General features: G+C 42.4%; 1 protein-coding gene across 1 annotated transcript in view; it reads right to left on the reverse strand.

Annotated features, from left to right (window-relative positions):
- The window catches only part of APBB2 (amyloid beta precursor protein binding family B member 2), a 397,109-nt gene that overhangs the window by 343,879 nt on the left and 32,227 nt on the right, over positions 1 to 21,003 (reverse strand). Inside the window, exon 2 of the mRNA XM_070068136.2 lies at positions 18,775 to 18,926. The gene's annotated coding sequence lies outside the window, so the exon portion shown is untranslated. The remainder of the gene's footprint in view (positions 1 to 18,774; positions 18,927 to 21,003) is intronic.

The following is a 21,003-nucleotide window of genomic DNA, read 5'->3' on the forward strand; positions in this document are numbered from 1 at the left end:
GAGAGCTGGCCTGGAAGAGGGGCAACCAGGACAGAATCCAGCGCCCCAACCGGGACTAGAACCCGGTGTGCCGGCGCCGCTAGGCGGAGGATTAGCCTAGTGAGCTGCGGCGCCGGCCCTGACTTCAGTCTTAACCTCTATGCCAACCGAACTCCCAACCCCAGGCCAAAACGTAGACCCTCCAATATTTTTATTTCATCATTTAATGTATGAACTATTTGAGGTTAAACCAAAGGAATTACAATGATCACAACAAAGTCTCAGGGTCATGATTTACTTCTGTAAAGATTTAAAAGACTTCAATATAGAAATCAAAATGAAATACAAGAATAACTACGAAACTTGTGCCTGCAGTTGCATACGTATATATAACTCTTCAGAACTCTATCACCTTTTTATCTTGGTGAATGTGTATTTCTTTTTAGAATGTTCTGACATTTGGAGATCTGGGAAAATACCTTCTACTTGTGCAAAAATAGAGTCAAGTAAATGTCAAAATAGAGAGGTCCAAAGCATAAACTCATTACCGTGTGCTGGTTATAGAGTAGCTAACTTTCCCCGTGTTCCCCACGTGCCACACGCTGGCTGAGTGTTTGACACAGGTTATTCTACTTAAGCCTCACAGCTACCCCTGGGACACAGGTTCAGTGTCATCCCCATCTTACCGCCAGGGAAAGGGAGGATTGACAATATGAAATAACTCACCGCACAGCATGTTCAGTGGCAGACCCTGGGATCTGAACCCAGTATTAACAATACTCCACCTGCAGCACCGGCATCCCATATGGGCACCGGGTTCTAGTCCCGGTTCCTCCTCTTCCAGGCCAGCTCTCTGCTGTGGCCTGGGATAGTGGTGGAGGATGGCCCAGGTGCCCTGCACCCCCATGGGAGACCAGGAGGAGGCACCTGGCTCCTGGCTTCAGATCGGCCCAGCTCTGGCCGTTGCGGCCATTTAGGGAGTGAACCAACAGAGGGAAGACCTTTTTCTCTGTCTCTCCCTCTCACTGTAATTCTACCTCTCAAATAAATAAATACAATCTTTTAAAAAAAATCTATTCCTGCAGAAAATGTATTGGACAGAGCTGCTCAGGCCTCTGTCTCCTCAGCGTAGGGCCTTATCTGTCTTCTTGCTGCACTGTTTCTCATAGGACTGTTTCCATGGCCCACCTCCCCCTAGCTTCAGTCCTATTTTTCCAAATTAAAATTATTATCAGAGTATAGAATGCCATCATGGAAAAACTAAGGGGTTTTGGATTAAGACCGTGGCAAGTTACTTAACTTCAGCGAAACTCAATTTTCTTATCTGTCAAATGGGCATCCTAATCATGGGTTTATTTAGGACTAAGCAAGATGACACGTGTAAAGCTTCCAGTAGGCATCACGTGGGATGGCTTCCTTCCTTCCCTCCTGTCTCAGCTGTGACATCACCAACTAGTCAGGTTTCTCAGAAATCTCAGTCATCTTCAGTTCTTCCTTCCCCTTCACCACCCACATCAAATTAATCATCAAGCCCTGCTGCTCCCACCTCTGGGGCGCCTCTCCCATCTGAGCCCTGCTCACCGTCGCGGCTCCCATGGCCCTCGTGGGCTTGGCATGCACTTTCAGCATCCGGGCACCTGCTCCAGCACGCCCCGCCCCAGCCCCTCCTCCACACTGCTGCCAGGTGATTTTCTAAAATTAGATGCTGATGATGTCACTCTCCTCCTGAGACTTCCAGGTGCTAAAGGATAAAACCTCAGCTACTGAACCAAAGGCCTCACGTGACAAGCTGCTCACATCCCCGGAAACCGCATCTGGGTGATGCCGCTAGCTGCCCGTGCTCTGAGCTATCCCGGAACCCTCGCCGACCTCATCTCCGCCCTGGTACACACTCAGGCTGCAGCAGCCGATTCACTTCATCATCTGGCAACATCCTGCTTGCTCTTTGAGATCCGGTTCAGACACTCCTTCTCTATCAAAGCTCCTCCAGTTCTGGTAGGCAAAGATCTCAGTGTCACCGCCTGTCGACCCAGGGTTGAAATCCTGGCTGCACCACTCTCCCTCTGGTGGACACTTTGGGCAAATGAACTCGCCTGACACCAGTCTTCTTGGAAACTGGAGATAAGCATTGTGCTGTTCCTAAAACACATATGCACAAACCATGCACACACAGAAAGCCCAGGACGATACGGGCACTCAGTGTTTATTACCTTCAAATGACTGCTCGGACAAATTATCCATCTCACCCCTTTGTGTCTCTGGGTCTTTTTTCTTCTTTACATTTTAAATAATTTTTAATTTAAAATGTATATTTCACAATTACATTTGATTTTACAGTAAATAAAAAAATGCCTTGTTACTGACATATTTGTATCCTTTGAACAAAATTTTAGGAAAACAGGTGTTAAACTCCAAAGATTACATTCTCTATTATTTGAGACACTTGTTACTTACAAGCAAAAGGAACTAACACTTGTTAATGTACTCAGATAAAAGCTTAGGAGAGGGTTTCAGGCCGCTCCCTACATCAACACAAAGGTGACCAGCCAGGTTCAAAATAGGGTCAGGATCAATGGAATATGGACAACAAACTCCACAGACAAGACCGTGGCGCCTCCCCACTGGTCACTTGCTGCAGCCACTGTACCTGAGCCTTTGCACCCTCTCCCTGTTTAAGGTCATAGGTCAAAGCATCAGAATGGCTGAGTCAAGGTCACATGTCCAGGCTCATGCATTCAGAACATGAGAGCAGGAATGTGTACCTCCCTTCAGATTCCATACTGGAAGGTGTGGGGCCATCCCCCAATGCAAACTCACACACGGGCGTGTTCACCAGAAACAGAAAGAGGGTCTTATCCCCCTCCCCCTTATGCCCGCAATACTTGGTGTTTTCCTGTCTGGCAAACACACCAGGCACTTCCCAGCTCTGTGCCTTTGCTCACGCTGTTCCCTTTGCCTGCACGTCCCCTTGCTGTGCACATTACTCACTCCTACGCCCCTCACCTTGTCCATGTTTCAAGGTCACACTCATTCTTCAGAGACCAAGACACTTGTGCCACGGTGAGCCAGAGAGTGCCACGGGCCCTGGTAGCACTCCATCCATACAGCCGGGGGCCTTCTCATCCTTAGTTCTGTATGCTCAGCTCCTTTCCATCCTCATCACACAGAAGACACTGGATGAATAATCCATGTAGGGGCCAGCGCTGTGGTGCAGCAGGTTAAAGCTCCAGCCTGCACTGCCGGCATCCCATATGGGCACCAGTTCAAGTCTCGGCTGCTCCACTTCCAATCCAGTTCCCTGCTAATGCACCTGGGAAAGCAGTAGAAGATGGCCCCAGTGCTTGGGTCCCTGCACCCATGTGGGAGACCTGGGAGAAACTCCTGGCTCCTGGCTTCAGATCAGCTCAGCTCTGGCCATTGTGGTCATTTGGGGAGTGAACCAGCAGATGGAAGACCTCTCTTTCTCCCTCTGGCTCTACCTCTCTCTGTAACTCTGTCTTTCAAATAAATAAAATAAATCTTTAAAAAAATCTATGTAATGAATGAAGGCAAGAGAGAAGGAAATGATATTCTAAGGTCCTGTACCAACACTATACAAACACTAACAGTTCAGTATCTACATAGAACTCAAATTTTCTTCAGGTAGACCAAATCACGTTTTATAACAGAGGAAACTGAGGCAGAGAAAGTTACTTTGCGAAGGTCACACAGCTACTAGGGGACAGAGGCAGAACCCGAGGAAGGCGATCTTCCTCCAGCACTTCAGCTCTTACCTCCTGGGCTATTGCACCTCCAGGAAAAGTAGCACAAGGCCCTTTTCTAGGAAATCGTGCTACATTAAAAACAACAACCTTGACAACCTCTTGGTAACAAGAGACAGCTAACTAAAGGTTTTCATACACTTAATGATTGAAAAATACATTTAGTAAATTTCATAAACACTTACTCCTGGGTTCTTGAACAACGGTAATAGGTGGCTCTATACAAGAATTCATAGAAATTCAATTAGAGCACAAAAGCACACAAAATTCATCTCCTTCTTTGTCTCTGCCCTTCCTGTTGGTTACTAGGAGTTGCTCTTGTAGATACTGGCATTTTAGTGAGCTGGCTTAACTACAAAGAATTTATGTCCTTATGTTCAAAGCAATCTCCTTCCCTGGCTATGTGATATCCTCTCACCCCACCTAGAATCCTTGTTTTGCTTATCATCAGACAGCAGAAATTCGAGTCTAGAATACCAGTGTGCCCGGGTCTCACAATTCATCCTCTGTACTGATAAGGGCAAGAATTTAAATCTTGTGACTGGAGGAAAACCATCACCTTCATGTTTCAAGCCTGCCACATAAATAACACCAGTCAACCTGCAAAAATACTCAATTTTAAATTCACATCAACAAAGCTAAATAGGAAGGAGGGATCTGAAACAAAGAACACTGAGAGAAAAGATACTGAAAAAGACCTGGAAATAATTTAAGAGAGAAAAATGCTTCACTTATACCAACATAGGCAGGAAATACATGGCTAATTTGCAAAAGAATTAATAGACTCCTTGGGCACATAGGAAATACATAGTCTCCTTTCTCTATTTGTTCCTACCAAGTTATCTACAACTTTGAAGTGCCTCATTACAAGGTCTGCAAGTAAAGACGGAGAAAAGTCCTAAAGATCTCTTTGATTTTTAAGAGATCATTGTAAGTGAGCATGCGTCATTAAGGTAAATGAAAGCTATGCCCTCACAAATACCTTAGATGGAGCCTGGAGGAGGGTGATGTTAGCACAGGAAAAAGATGTGTGATTAAAAGTAATCATACACAATTAATCCCCAACATGGAGGTTAGGGATTAGCAAAAGGGTTTGGGGTAAGGTCAATTAGATAAAAGGAAAGACTTCACAGAAATGTAACAAGTGCTCCATCCCTTGAGATACTTAAAGTGAACACGGACAAAGATCTAGAATATATTTTGTGGAAAGCAATCCTTTCCGACAAGCCGGCAGATTAGCTCTAATTGATTTTTTCCACATTTAATTTCGTTGACTCCCTGAAATGCTATTCTTAGAAGACAAATGAATTTTCCTGGAGGTTGGGTTTTCTCCCTTTGATTTAATCACATGAGATATGATTTCTCATAAAAATAGATCCGAGTCAATGACTTTACAAGCAACAATTCAACTCTTATTTAGACCTGTAAAAACTTTACACTGAAGGTACAGCATTAGGAAATACAATAAAGCACAGTATATTTTCTTCCATTATGCACTAGCAGTACAAAAATGGCACAAAAACAAGAAAAGTGGAGCAAGATCATAAGACAGAGGGTTTACTTTTGTTCCAGGCTCATGTATTGTTTAGCAAGTTATCACTAAGAGAAGACTCTTAATTCAGTAATGTTAAGGTTTATATTCTTGGATCAGTTAATAGTTTCAAGGACATACGGCACAATATCACATGCATGTTATTTATTGAAATAGAGCTAAGTTATATACGGACTAGAGAACACTTTGCCGGATATCTTCGAATTTTCTTTGAAGACATTTTGTTTGGAGAAAGAAGAGGAAATGCTAGGTGAAACTAGTACATCTCTTTCTCCTTATGTAGACTGTGGTTTTCAAAGCAGTTCCTACATACTTTGGTAAGTGTTACTGTTTTTCCATGAATGAAGATCGAACTGGAAAATATATTCTTGACAAAGAAAACCTACTGGACCCCTTAGAAATAAAGATATTTCCCCCTATTGCATCCTGACAGGTTTCAAGTTTTATGTATTTTACTTTGTTTTTACATTTAAGTCAATTTATTTTCTAATACACTGTGAGATCGGGACATACTTTTACAACTAGAAAACCAACTGTTCTAATGCAATAGAGCAAACAATGCTTCCACTTCCTACCTCTCTATACTGCTTCTTCTATCACATACCCAGTTTTCTTTGGTCTGTTCCTAAGCTCTATTCTCTTTTAAGGACCGATTTTACTTAATTAGTGTGCTAATACTGCTCTACTTTACTTTCTATACCTTGCTCTATATTGTGCTGTCTGAAAGTGTGTCTCTCTTCTTTGTGGAAAATTTTTAGACTTTTTATTAATATTACATTTAATAAATGTTAAAATGAGAACTTACACTTTTACTGCATTGAATCATTCCATACTTAAGTGTACTATATTCTATTTATTCAAATCTCTTTATTTAAACAAATATTCTCTATATATTTTAAAATCTATGCTCATGAAAACCTATATATCCATATAACTTTCCAAGTTTGAAAATGGTATTAGTGAGAGAACTTGGTCTTTAATAAGAAAGCTTCAAAAAGTTAATGGAAAGCCCACATTACCTTTTAATCCCATTTTCCATAAAGTTTTTGAGGCCCCCTTGAATACAGTCCAAAATATTCTTTGGCGGACAGAAGGCCTGTACCATATTTGGTAAAGACAAAGGCCTTTACCTTTACCAAAAATTTACCATATTTGGCCTTTGAAAAAGTCAGGAAGATGTTGGAGTCACTCAAGCGCAATACATTCATCAAAGTGACTGGTGTTTATGTATAAACTCAGTACGATTTGTAATATTACCCTCAATTTTTAACAGGTTCAAGTTTACAGTGCCTCATTATCAGCTCAGTCCTGGCTGTTCCTCTTCCTATCCAGCTCTCTGCTATGGCCTGGGAAAGCAGTGGAAGATGGCCCAAGTCCTTGGGCCCCTGCACCCACGTGGGAGACCAGGAAGAATCACCTCGCTCCTAGCTTTGGATTGGCCCAGCTCCAGCCATTGCAGCCATCTGGGGACAACCAACGGACAGAAGGCCTTCCTCTCTGTCTCTCCCTCTCACTGTCTGTAACTCTACCTCTCAAATAAATAAAATCTTAAAAAAAAATAAAATCTTAAAAAAAAAAAACTAGCATGGTCAGGTGATATACATTTTAATAATCCCTATAGCAAGCACTAAAGAGAGAAATAACAAAAAAGCACAATAAATATACAAAGTGAAATAGAATACTGAAAAGTATCTAAATAATGCAAAAGAATATAGAAAGGGGGAGAAGAACAAAAACTCAAGAAGCAAACAGAAAATAATAACATTACAGACTTAAGCCCAACCATATTAATGATTACATTAAATTTAAATGGTCTAAACAAGAATTAAAAGAGATTCTAAAGGGACCACCCAAGATGGCTGAACAGGGAAAAGCCACTGTGACTTCATCTAAATCAGAATACAAAAAAAAAAATGTTTCCAGGGGTCTGACAGAAATTCTCAGTGGAGAAGTGACAGAGCAAGCACAAAGACTCTGTGGGACAGCAAGGAAAGAGGACAGTCATGCTGCTGAGGCTGGCCAAGTGGCCACATGGCAGAGCTAGCTGACACATGGCACATGCTGGCTGACAGTCTCCATCTTCTCAAGTCAAGGTAAAAAGAAATTTCCATGCACCCCACCATCCACAGCTTTAGCTGAGAGAGAATTCCACAGTCCCCACTGACTTAAACTCCAGCCTAGACAGAGAAAGAAGGGCACTAGGTAATGATTAAGGAATCAATTCAACAGGAAGATGTGACTAGTAAATGTATATGCACTCAATGCCTGGGCACCTGGCTACATAAAACAAATGTTAATGGATCTAAAGGGAGATATATATAGACTCAAACAGAATAATAATGCGGGATTTCAACACCCCACTTTCATCAATGGACAGATCAACGAGACAGAAAAACAACAAAGAAACAATAGTTTATCTATACTTTGGACCAAATGTACCTAACTGATATCTATAGAACATTTCATCCCACAGTTGAAGAATATATATTCTTTTCACCAGTATATGAAACTTTCTCTAGGATACACCATATGCTTGGCCATAAAGCAATTTCAGTGAATTAAAAAAAAAAAAAAACTTAAATCATACCATGTGTCTTTTCTCACCACAATGGAATGAAGCTGGAAATTAACAATTTAAGAATCTCTAGGGGCCCGCACCGTGGCTCACTTGGTTAATCCTCCGCCCACAGCGCCAGCATCCCATATGGGTGCCGAGTTCTAGTCCCAGTTGCTCCTCTTCCAGTCCAGCTCTCTGCTGTGGCCTGGAAAGGCAGTGGAGGATGGCCCAAGTGCTTGGGCTCCTGCACCCGCTTGGGAGACCAGGAGGAGGCACCTGGCTCCTAGCTTCTGATAGGCTTTGGCCGTGGCAGCCATTTGGGAGGTGAACCAATGGAAGGAAGACCTTTCTCTCCGTCTCTTTCTCTCACTGCCTAACTCTGTCAAATAAATAAATAAAATAATCTCCAGAAAATATGCAAACACATGGAGACTTAACAACATGCTCCTGAATGAACAGTGGGTCACAGAATAAATCAAAAGTGAAATCAACGGCAAAGGAAGACCTTCCTCTCTGTCTCTCTCTCTCACTGTCCACTCTGCCTGTCAAAAAAAAAAAAAAAAAAAAAAAAAGAAAGAAAGAAAAAAGAAAAGAAAAGTGAAATTAAAAAAATCCTGGAAATGAATGAATATGACAATATAGTATATCAAAACTTATGGGATACAGCAAAAGCAACATTAACAGGGGAGCAGGGGAGGTTACAGTACTTACTGCCTCATCTAGAAATAGAAAAGGCATCAAATAAATGAGCTATCAATGCAACTCAAGGATCTAGAAAAACAACATCAAATCAAGCCCCAAATTAGTAGGAGGAAAGAAATAATTAAAATTGGAAAATAAACAAAACTGAAACAAAAAATACAAAAGATCAGTGAAATGAATGAGGAACTGGTATTTTGAAAAAATAAACAAAATTAATACACCATTGGCCAAGTAACCAAAAAAAAAAAAAAAAAAAAGGAGGGGGAAGACCCAAATCAATAAAATCAGAGATGAAAAAGTAGATATAACAGCACAGAAATAAAAAGAATCATCAGGAATTACTACCAAGAGCTGAATGCCAACAAATTGGGAAACTTAGAAGAAATGGAGAGATTCCTGGTTGTATGTACAACCTACCAAAATTGAGTCATGCAGACAGAAAAATCTAAGTGTGGTGGAATGAGAAGGCCATGCCAAGATGGCCGCTGGCAAGCAAGCATCAGTTACTCAGGAATGGCTTCGGAACCCACCTGGCAACGGAACCTGCCTGGAAATAGGCTGTGATTGGTTAGGGCATAAACCACCCCTTGACTGGATTGGCTGCCTCTGCTACATAAGCTGCTGTACCAACTGAAATAAATGAGTCTCCAGGCTACTCGCCTCTGGCCCGCTTTCACCCGACTCCTGGTGTCTGTGTGGTGACTCCACACCTCTTGCCCCCACCATGCTCCTCATCTCAGAACGAATCCACAGCAACACCTAAGCAAACCCCTAACCAAGATGGAGACTGAATCAGTAATAAAGACCCTCCCAGCAAAGAAAAGTCCAAGACCAGACAGCTTCACTGAATTCTGAATTCTACCAGACATTTAAAGAACTAATTCTAAATCTTTTCAAACTATTTGAATCAATTGAAAGTGAGAGAATCCTCTCAAACTCATTCTGAGGCCAGCATCACCTTAATTCCAAAACCAGAAAAAGATACAACAGAGAAAGAAAGAGAACTATAGATCAATACCCCTGATGAACATATCAACGAAATACTACCTAATCGAATCCAACAACACATCAGAAAGATCATTCACTTGAACCAAGTGAGAGTTAGCCCTGGTATACAGGGGTAGTTCAATATATGCAAATCAATAAATGTGATACATCACGTTAACAAACTGAACAATAAAAACCATATGATTATCTTAATAGATGCATAAAAAGCATTTGATAAAATACAACATGGTTTCATGATAAAAACCTTAAGCAAATTGGGTATAGAAGGAACATTCCTCAACACAACCAAGGAAATATACAACAAACCCACAGCTAGCATCCTACTGAATGAGGAAAAGTTGGAAGCATTTCCACTAAGATCCAGAACCAGACAAGAATGCCTATTTTTACCACTTTGATTCAACATATTTCTGGAAGTTTTAGGTAAAACCGCTAGGCAAGAAAAAGAACTCAAAGGGATACAAATTGGAAATGAGGAAGTCAAATTTCCCCTGTTTTCAAATGACATGATTCTATCTAGAAGGGGAACCAAAAGACTCCACTAAGAAACTATTGGAACTCCTAAAAGAGCTTGGTAAAGCGGCAGAATATAAAAGTAACACACAAAAATCAATAGCTTTGTGTATACAGACAATGCCATGGCTGAAAAAGAACTTGTAAGATCAGTCTCATTCATAATAGCTATAAAAAATCTGACATGCCCTGCAATAAATCTAATCAAGGAGGTGACAGAGCTCTACAATGAAAATTACAAAACATTTAAGAAAGAAATAAAAGCCACAAAAAATGGAAGTCTTCCATGTTTGTAGATTAGAAGAATATCATCAAATCGTCCATACTTCCGAGAGCAGATTACAGATTCAGTGTGATCCCAATCCAAATACTAATGATATTCTTCTCAGATCTAGAAAAAAATGATGCTAAAATTCATATGGAAGCACAAGAGACCCCAAATAGCTAAAGCAATCTTGAATAACAAAAACAAGGCTGGAGGCATCATGATACCAGATTTCAACACATACCACAGGACAGTAATAATCAAAATAGGGTCATACTGGCACAAAAATAGACATGTAGACTAATGGAACAGAATAGAATGCCAAGAAATCAATCCACACATCTACAACCAACTAATCTTTGACAAAGGAGCTAAAAATCAATCCCTGGAGAAAGGATAGTCTCTTTAACAAATGGTGCTGGGAAAACTGGATCTCCACCTGCAGAAGTAAGAAATAAGACCCCTACCTTACACCTTATACAAAAATCAACTTTAAGTGGATCATGGAGCTAAATCTACGACTGGGTACCTACCATCAAATTACTAGAGGCAAATATTGGGGAAAACTGCAAGGCACTGGCATAGACAAAGACTTCTTGGAAAAGACCCTAGAAGCACAGGCAATCAAAGCCAAAATAGACAAATAGAATTACATCAAGCTGAGACATTTCTGCACTGCAAAGGAAACACTTAACAAAGTAAAGAGGTAACTGACAGAATGGGAAAAAATATTTGCAAATTATGCAACTGATAAAGGGTTAATATTCAGAATATATAAAGAGCTCAAGAAACTCAATAACAAAACAAATAATCCTGTTAAGATATGGGCAAAGGACTTAAAAGGAATTTTTCAAAGAACTTAATTCAAAAGGCCAACAGACACATGAAAAAATGCTCAGGATCACTAGCCATCAGGGAAATGCAAATCAAAACCACACTGAGGTTTCACGTCACCCCAGCTAGAATGACTGCCGTACAGAAATCAACAAACAACAAATGCTGGTGAGGATGTGGGGAAAAGGTACCCTAAACTGGTGTCACCACTGTGGAAGACAGTATGGAGATGCCTCAGAAATCTGAATATAGATGTACCATTTGACCCAGCCATCCCACTTCTGGGAATTTACCCCAAGGAAATGAAATCATCATATGTACCCCTATGTTTATTGTAGCTCAATTCACAGCAGCTAAGATACAGAATCAACCCAGATGCCCATCAACTGATGACTGGTAAAAAAAAATGTGGTATACATACACTATGGAATACTAATCAGCAGTTTAAAAAAATTAAATTGTCTTTTGCAACTGGAAACCATTATACTTAAATAAGCCAGTCACAAAAAGACAAATACCATGTGTTCCCCATGATCTGTGGTAACTAATAGAGTATAAAAATAATGTATATGAGTGTGATTGAAATTGTGAGAGTTGATGATTGTTACAGCCTTTGTCTCTATGGTTGAGGAGCAGTGCTTTTTTTTTCTTCTTACTCTTTGTTGAACTCTTTATTTAGTGGAAGCTTAATCTTATGATTATAAAATAAACTGAAATACATCATTGTAAAAATTACAAGAAAGAATAAGAAAGGTAGGGGGAGGGAGGGTGGAAGTGTGTGGGGCAAATATATATGAAATACATGAAATCTGTTCACCTTATATAAGTTAAAAAAAAAAAATGAAATAGGGGAAGGTGCTATGGTACAGTAGGTTGAAGCCCTGTCCTGAAGCACCAGCATCCCATATGGGCGCCAGTTCTAGTCCCGGCTGCTCCTCTTCCAATCCAGATCTCTGCTGCGGCCTGGGAAAACAGTGGAAGATGGCCCAAGTCCTTGGGCCCCTGCACCCGCATGGGAGACCCGGAGGAGGCTCCTGGCTCCCAGCTCCTGGCTATGGATTGGTGCAGCTCGGGCCGTTGCAGCCATCTGGGGAGTAAACCAGTGGAAGGAACCTCTCTCTCTCTCTGTCTATACCTCTCTCTGTAACTCTTTCAAATAAATAAACTAAATCTTTTTTTAAAAAATGAAATCAATGACTTTCTTGAAATAAATAAAAATGAAAACACAAAATGTCAAAACCTTGATACCAGTGCTGTGGTGTAGCAGGTTAAGCTGCAGCTTACAGCACCAGAATCCTATATGGGTACCAGTTCGTGCCCTGGCTGCTCCAATTCCAATCCATCTCCCTGCTAATCTCCCTGGGAAAGCAGCAGAAGATGGCCAGATGCTTGGGCCTCTGCACTCAAGTGGGAGACCCGGATGAAGCTCCTGGCTTCAACTGGCTTCATTCAGTCCGGCCCCACCATGGTGCTGCAATCATCTGGGGAGAGAAATCAGAGGATGGACGATCTCTCTCTCTCTGTTCTCCCTCTCTCTATAAATGACCTTCAAGTAAATAAATAATTTTTAAAAATAAATAATAAAGATCAGAGCATAAATAAATAAAACTGAAACAAAAAATACAAAAGATTAACAAAATGAAAAGCTCGTTTTTTTTTAGAAGATAAACAAAATGGAGAAACCTTTAGCCAGACTAACAAAGAAAAAAAGAATAAACTCAAGAAAAACAGATGAAAATAGAGACACTATAACTGACAGCAGTGAAATACAAAGGATTACAAGAAACTCCTGTGAAAACTATCTGCTGGCAAACTGGAAACCCTAGAAGAAATGGACAAATTCCCAGACAGATATAACTTCCAAGATGAAATCAAGAAGTTATAGACAATCTAAACAGACCCATAACAAGCAATGAACGAGAGTGAAGCAGGAATTAAAAGTCTGCTATCAGGGCCGGCGCTGTGGCGCAGTGGGTTAACACCCTGGCCTGAAGTGCTGGCATCCCATATGGGCGCCGGTTTGAGCCCCGACTGCTCCACTTCTGATCCAGCTCTCTGCTATGGCCTGGGAAAGCAATAGAAGATGTCCCAAGTCCTTGGGCTCCTGCACCTGCATGGGAGACCCAGAAGAAGCTCCTGGCTCTTGGCTTCAGATTGGCGCAGCTCCAGCCATTGCGGCCATCTGGGGAGTGAGCCAGTGGATGGAAGACCTCTTTGTCTCCATCTCTCTCTCACTCTCTCTACCTCTCCTCTCTCTGTGTAACTCTGACTTTCATATAAATAAATAAATTTTTTTTTTTAATTTTTTGACAGGCAGAGTGGACAGCGAGAGAGAGAGACAGAGAGAAAGGTCTTCCTTTGCCGTTGGTTCACCCTCCAGTGGCCGCCGCGGCCAGCGCGCTGCGGCCGGCGCACCGCGCTGATCCGATGGCAGGAGCCAGGAGCCAGGTGCTTTTCCTTTTTTTCTCCCATGGGGTGCAGGGCCCAAGCACCTGGGCCATCCTCCACTGCACTCCCTGGCCACAGCAGAGAGCTGGCCCGGAAGAGGGGCAACTGGGACAGAATCTGGCGCCCCGACCGGGACTAGAACCCGGTGTGCCGGCGCCGCTAGGCGGAGGATTAGCCTAGTGAGCCACGGCGCCGGCCAAATAAATAAATCTTTTAAAAAAATTCTGCTATCAAGGAAAACTCCAGAACCTGATGGCTTTACTACTGAATTCTGCAAAACATTTACAAAGGAACCAACTCTAATACTTTCCAAAGTATCTCAAAATGATAAATTTTTTTCTAATATCAAAATAGTGCAATTTATTCAAGATACTGAATATGATCTGTTGATTCTCTCTTGAAACAAGTGAGCTACAAGATACAAGGTGATTTCTTGTTACCCCAAGAGCACGAGGGAGAGTGAGGGGCCAGGGGGCGGGGCAGAATCTGGAGACCGCTGAGAGGAAGCGATGTCTGGTTGCATGACTGATATAGACAATAAGACTGCAGAATCCAGAATCCCAAACATCAGTGAACTCTGCCAAACTCTTTTTAAGAGGCCAGCATCACTCTGACACCAAAACACAACAGAGACACAACATGAACAGAAATCTATGGATGTATATCCTTGATCAACATTGATGCAAAAATTCCCAACAAAATGCTAGTAAACCAAATCAAAAACAACATCAAAAAGATTATGCATCACAATCAAGTGGGATTTATCCGAAAGACGCAAGGGTGGTTCAACAGTCACAAATACATAAATGCCATAAATCACATCAACAGAATGAAGAACAAAAACAATATAGTCATCTTAATAGATGTGGAGAAAGCATTGGGTAAGATTCAATATCAATTTATGATAAAAAACCCTCCACAAATTAGGTACAGAAAAAAGATATCTCAAAATTATAAAGGCTACATATGACAAACCAACAGCCAATATCAGCTGAATGGAGAAAAGCTGAAAGCATTTCCCTTTAGATCTGGAACAAGACAAGCATGCCCATTTTTGCCATTCCTACTCAACATAGCACTGGAAGTATTTGCAAGAGCAATTAGGGAGGAGAAAGAAAAAAAGGGCATCCAAATTGGAAAGGAAGAAGTCAAAATATAAATGCTTGTATGTGAAATGATGTCGTGCATAGAAAAAGCTAAACACTCCACCAAAAAGCTATTAGAGCTGATAAACCAATTTGGTAAAGTTACAGGTTATAAAATAAACATACCTCAAACAGTAGCTTTCTCATATGCTAATAATGAACTCACCAAAAGAGAAATCAAGAAAGAATTCCCATTTATAATAGCCACAAAAAATCAAATATTTAGGAATAAATTTAACCAAACAAGTAAAAGATCTCTACAGTGGAAATTATCAAACATTGATGAGAGAAATCGTCAAGAACACACAAAAAAATGGAAAGATTCCTTATTCATGGATTGGAAGAATCAATATCATTAAAATGTCCATACGGTCTAAAACAATCTATAGATTCAATGCAATCCTTACCAAATATCAGTGACATTCTTCACACAATTAGAGAAAACAATTCTAAAATTCATATAGAATCACAAAACATCCAGAACAGCCATAGCAATCCTAAGTTAAAAAAAAAATCAAGCTGGAGGCATCACAATACCTGACCTCGAAGCATACTACAAAGCATGGTAATGGCATAAAAACCGATACAGAGATCAATCTGGAGACCATATAGAATAGAGAGCCCAGAAATTAATCCAATACAAGTAGCCAATTAAGTTTTTAAAGATTATTTACTTGACAGACAGAGTTATGGGGTGGGAGGAGAGAGAGATCTTCCATCTGCTGTTCCACTAAATGACCTCAATGGTCAGCACTGGACAAGCCCAAAGTCAAGAGCCTGGATCTCCATCGAGGTCTCCCATGTGGGTGGCAGGACCATCTTCTGCTGCCTTTTCAGGCATATTTGCAAGGAGCTGTATCAGAACTGGAACAACTGGGACATGAATCAATGCCTATAAGGGACATTACCATTGCAAAGGGTGGCTTAACCTGCTATGCCATAACACCGGCCCCAAGCCAATCAGTTTATGACAAAAGTACCCAGACCATACAATGGAATAAGGATAATCTCTTCAATAAATGCTGCTGGCAAAACTGGATGTAAATATGTAGAATAATGAACTTAGATCTAAACCTCTCACCATATCCAAAAATCAGCTCAAGATGGATCAAAGACCTAAATTTAAGATCTGAGAAGACTATGAAGTTGCTAGAAGAAAATGTAGGGAAAACACTTCAAGACGTTGTTGTAGATGAGTATTTCTTTGATAAATCTCGCAAAGCACAGGCAACAAAAGCAAATCTAGACAAATTGGATTTTATAGAAAACAGGCAATAGATGAATCCCAGGTGAGCCCCAGAGAAGCAGATGCAAGCGCTGAAGAGGTAGCCCTGGTTGTTGTGCGGTTGAGGGAAGGTTGAGGAGGAAGTAAGTTTCCAGGGGGTAGAGTCGGGCTGGCTGCCTAAACTGTGTTAGTCTTTGTTTTTAGTCCCAGAAACCTGGTTGGGTACAGCGACCTTGAAAGGGACATATTAACCACAGTCACAGATTAGCTATTAGTTTATGGAAAGAACTGTAATGGTCACATCCACAGTGTGGTGTGCTAAGAACCAAATTAAACCTGAGATCACTTGCTAGGTCCAGCGGAATCAGAAAAAGGGCTGAGACTGGGGCCACACAAGAGCGCAGCCCGGAAGGTCGCTGCATCCTGCTCATGGTGGCAGACACTGGAGGCCTCCAGTTCCAGGGCAGCATGATCAGTCAACTCTCCTCGTCTGCGGGTTCCGCGTCCACAGATTCAACCAACTGTGACTTGAAAATAGTTGGGGAAAAAGTTGTGTCTGTAGCAAACATGTGCAGACATAGATCCCTTATCTGTACTCTGTAAATAATAGAGCACAAAAACAGTTTTTTAAGGTTTATTCATTTATTTATTTGAAAGAGAGAAAGACAAGAGAGATCTTCCATCATCTGATTTACTCCCCTAAATGCCCATAACAGCCAGGATTGGACCAGACCAGAGCCAGGAGCTTGGAACTCAATCTTGTTCTCCCACATGGGTAGCAGGGACCCACATTCCTGTGCCATCATCTGCTGCCTCCCAGGGCGCACATTAGCAGGAAGCTGGAAGTGGAGGCAGAGCCAGAGCCAGGACCTGAACCCAGGCACTCCTATATGGAACACAGGCATCTTAACTGTAACCCCGAACTTCCACCTCAGTACAATGATTATTTACACAGGATGAGGCATTTTAAGCAATGTAGAGATGAGGGACTGGCATTGTGGCACAGCATGTTAAACAAGTGGGATGCCAAACAAGTGCTTATCAGAGTCCCAGCTGCTCCTCCACTGGTCCAGCTCCCTGATAATGGGCCTGGGAAAGCAGCAGACAATAGCCCCAGTACCTGGGCTCCTGCCACCCATATGGGAAACCCGAATGGAATTCCAGGCTCCTGGCTTTGGCTTGGCTCAGCTGGAACCTTTGTGACCATTTTGGGAGTGAACCAGAGGATAGAAGATCTCTCCCCACACCCCAACTCTTACTTCCAAACAAATAAAAAGATAAATTTTTGAAAAAATCTAGAGATGATGTGCAAAGATATGCAAATACTATACCATCTTGTATATAAGACTTGAGCACTGGAGGACTTGGGTATCCGCTGGGGTCCTGGAACCAACCCCCAGGGATAGGGAGGGATAATTCAACACATGGGCAGGGATAAGAGGGATCCTGCCAACTTCTGGATCTTGGGGCTTCCTTGTCCATGCTAGGCCATGGGTTCTTGGAGCCACTAAATTAGAATCCCAGGAGCAATTCAACCACAATCCAATTCAAAGTGCCATCTTCATTAGACTTGTGGGTCCCCTAAACTGAGTATTTTTGTATCACTATTCCTCAGTCATACATTTAGATACTATCTTGATTTTCTTTCATCCTATGCTGAATCACATCCACTTTATTGGGATCTTGCTTGTTTAATGATCAGGTAAATTTTTATCTCCAAATCTTTGTAGGGACGGTGAGGAGCTCACTCCCATGTATTATTTATAATATATATAATAAATATAATTATAAAATTAACATATGGCAGGAAAAAATTGAGCATTGATTATTCACAATAAGAGGGCTGAGATCATTCATACTGTCCTGTGCCAATTAACTGGCTAAGAAGGCAGCTTCATTGATTTTGTCAGCATTTACTGATTACCAAAGCATGCTATGGTCACAGCAAGAAAGAGAAACAAGTGACTCTGCTATTGAAACCTCCCATTCCAAGCAGGTAGTTCTAATAGGGAGAGAGACGTGCACAATCGAGGCATCAAATAAGGGTGTGGAAGCACCGTGGACAGGCTGCTCAGAGGTGGCACTATCCTGAAAGAAGAGCAGAAATCTACCAGGGGAGACCAGGAATCACCATCCAGAAACCCTGCAAATGCGCTGCACCTTTAAACAATGGAAGGAGCCCAGTGTTGCTGGACATAGGGGTTGGGAGGAGGCAGGGTGGGGAAGGGAGCCAAGATTTTACCAATCTGCAGTGGAGGGGCATGAGTTAGACTTCATGCTGACTGAACCTGTGGGCAAGCAGGAAGTAGTGACAGCCTAGACATTTTGGAAAGACACTCCAGAGTCAGAAGATGCGACAAACAATACAGAAATTTGGGAGTGAAATCTCCAGGAGTCCAGAGGCCTGGACCACATTAAGATATCGCTTCACAGACAAGCATTTGGCCCAGCAGTTAGGACGCTGGTTGAGACATTCACATCCCATACAAGAGTACCTGAGTTCAATACCTGACTCTGGCTCCTGGTTCTAGCTTCCTGCTTATGTACAGCCTGGGTGGCAGCGATGATTACCCAAGTAATTAAGTGCCCGCCACCCACGTGGTAGACCTGGATTGAATTCCTAGCTTCCAGTGTTGGCCTCAGTCCAGCCCTGGCCATTGTGGGCATTTAAGGAGTGAGCCAGCAGAAGAGATTTCTCTCTCTCTCTCTCTCTCTCTCTCTCTCTCTCTCTGTCTCTCCTTCCATCCCTCTCAAATAAATACATGATATTTAAAACAATACGTACCCATTCATTTCTTCCGCACTCAGTCTTCAAGTGGAGTGCTACGTCAAGTCTGGTCGCACGCAGGTCCTGAAGGCACACCATATCACATGAGCAGGTGCATCAGATCCCTGCGGCTTCGGGTCCTGCTACGATGCTGCTGCTCTCCGCTCGTGCTTGTGGGTAACAGGAAGTAGAAGAAAGGATCCCTCGGTAAGAACAGTACTCATGGTCAGTTTCAGAAACAAGGACGGGTTTATGAAACTATATTTGACAGCCATATGCGTCAGTATTAATCAAATCATTTCTTTCTTCCTGTTCCCTTTCCTTACAATCTAACACACTGTGTTCACGGGGTTAACCTTAAATCTTGGGATTCTAGTTCCAGAATATCAAAGAGGGGCTTAACTCAACTAGAACAGGAATAAGCATAAACAGCTCTAATGTGGACACAGTGGAGTTTTGTGTTTTTAGCGGTTTGGGCAGCAGTACATCCAGTGCAAACATGTTTTGCTCTAGTCTTTATTTGGAAGTAAATATGTTTGGAGGAGCAGCCAAGAGCGGCCCCCTGCCAACTACCGGACACTTGGCTACAAGTTCCCAGAGGCTGCCAGTACGCAGAAGAAACAGACCACCAGAGACCTCGCCGCAAACTCCCCATTCACGGTCCGCCTCAGCGGCCGACGGTTCTTTCCCTGCTCTGCCTCTGTCCGCCTGTGCCAGTGCCCTGAGAGACCTGGCCAATGACCAGCTGATGCTACCAATCCACCATTCCAGACTTTGAATTCCACAATGTGCCCATAGCTGTGGAAGACCTGATTCCTGTAATAAACCCCCTATCCTACAACATTCACTGGCTCTGCTTCCCTGACTGAACAGGACAACCTGAGCAAGGCCTAAAGAAGGTAAGGGAGTGGTCACAAGGCTACCTTGCAAAGCATGTTACAGACAATGGGAACAGCAAGCGCAAAGGCCCAGAGGCATGAGCATAACTGAGGAAGCCAATGTGGCTGAGTGCACTTGGTAAGAGGACAGGGGAAGAGGAGATGAGCGGTAAGAATCAAGCACAATGGGGGGAGTACTGTGGCACAGCAGGTTAACGCCCTGGCCTGAAGCACCAGCATCCCATATGGGCACCGGTTTGAGACCCGGCTGTTCCACTTCCCATCCAGCTCTCTGCTATGGCCTGGGAAAGCAGCAGCAGATGGCCCAAGTTCTTGGACCTCTGACCCGTGTGGGAGACCCGGAAGAAGCTCTTGGCTCCTGGCTTCAGATCAGCTCAGCTCCAGCCATTGCGGCCATCTGAGCAGTGAACCAACAGATGGAAGACCTCTCTTTGTGTTTCTCTCTGCCTCTCTTCTCTCTGTATAACTCTGACTTTCAAATAAATAAATAAATCTTGAAAAAATAAAAAGAGTAAAGCAGGATCATGCAGGACCCTGTAGATAACTAACTGGGAGAGCTCTAACTTTTTCTCTGCCAGACATGGGAAGTCATGGGAGGGAGTGAAATATTCTAATTTTTTAAGATGGGAGGGGCCTGCGCTGTGGCATAGTAGGTTAATCTCCGCCTTCGGTGTCAGCATCCCATTTGGGCGCTGGTTCTAGTCCTGACTGCTCCTCTTCCAATCCAGCTCTCTGCTGTGGCCTGGGAAAGCAGTAGAAGTTGGCCCCTGCACCCACATGGGAGACCCAGAAGAAGTTCCTGGCTCTTGGCTTCGGATTGGCACAGCTCCAGCTGTTGCGGCCATTTGGGGAGGGAACCAATGGAAGGAAGACCTTTCTCTCTGTCTCTCCCTCTCACCGTCTGTAACTCTACCTCTCAAATAAATAAATAAAATCTAGAAAAAGAAATGGGGAAATGATGGTCTACGGGTACTGAGTTACAGTTAGAGAGGAGAAATAAGTTCCATTGGTTTATTGCACATTAGATAACAATGTATTGTATATGTCAAGAAAGGATTTTGAATGTTCTAACACAAAAGAGATGATGAAAGAGGCGATAGATATGCTTATTCTGATTTGACCATTACACAATACATACATATACCAGAACATCATATGGTACCTCTTCAGTATGTTCAATCATTATGTATGAATTAAAAAAAAAGTCTGGGAGCAGTTGCTTGGCTCAGCAGTTAAGATGATGCTTGGGATGCCCACATTCCATGTCAGAGTGCCTGGTTCAAGTCCCAGCTCCTCCACTTCCTATCCAGCTTCCCATTAATGCATACCCTAGAAGGCAGCAGATGAT

The sequence above is a fragment of the Oryctolagus cuniculus genome, chromosome 2 (assembly GCF_051225735.1).
Source record: "Oryctolagus cuniculus isolate XC-2025 breed Fujian yellow rabbit chromosome 2, ASM5122573v1, whole genome shotgun sequence".
NCBI classification, from domain to species: Eukaryota; Metazoa; Chordata; class Mammalia; order Lagomorpha; family Leporidae; genus Oryctolagus; species Oryctolagus cuniculus.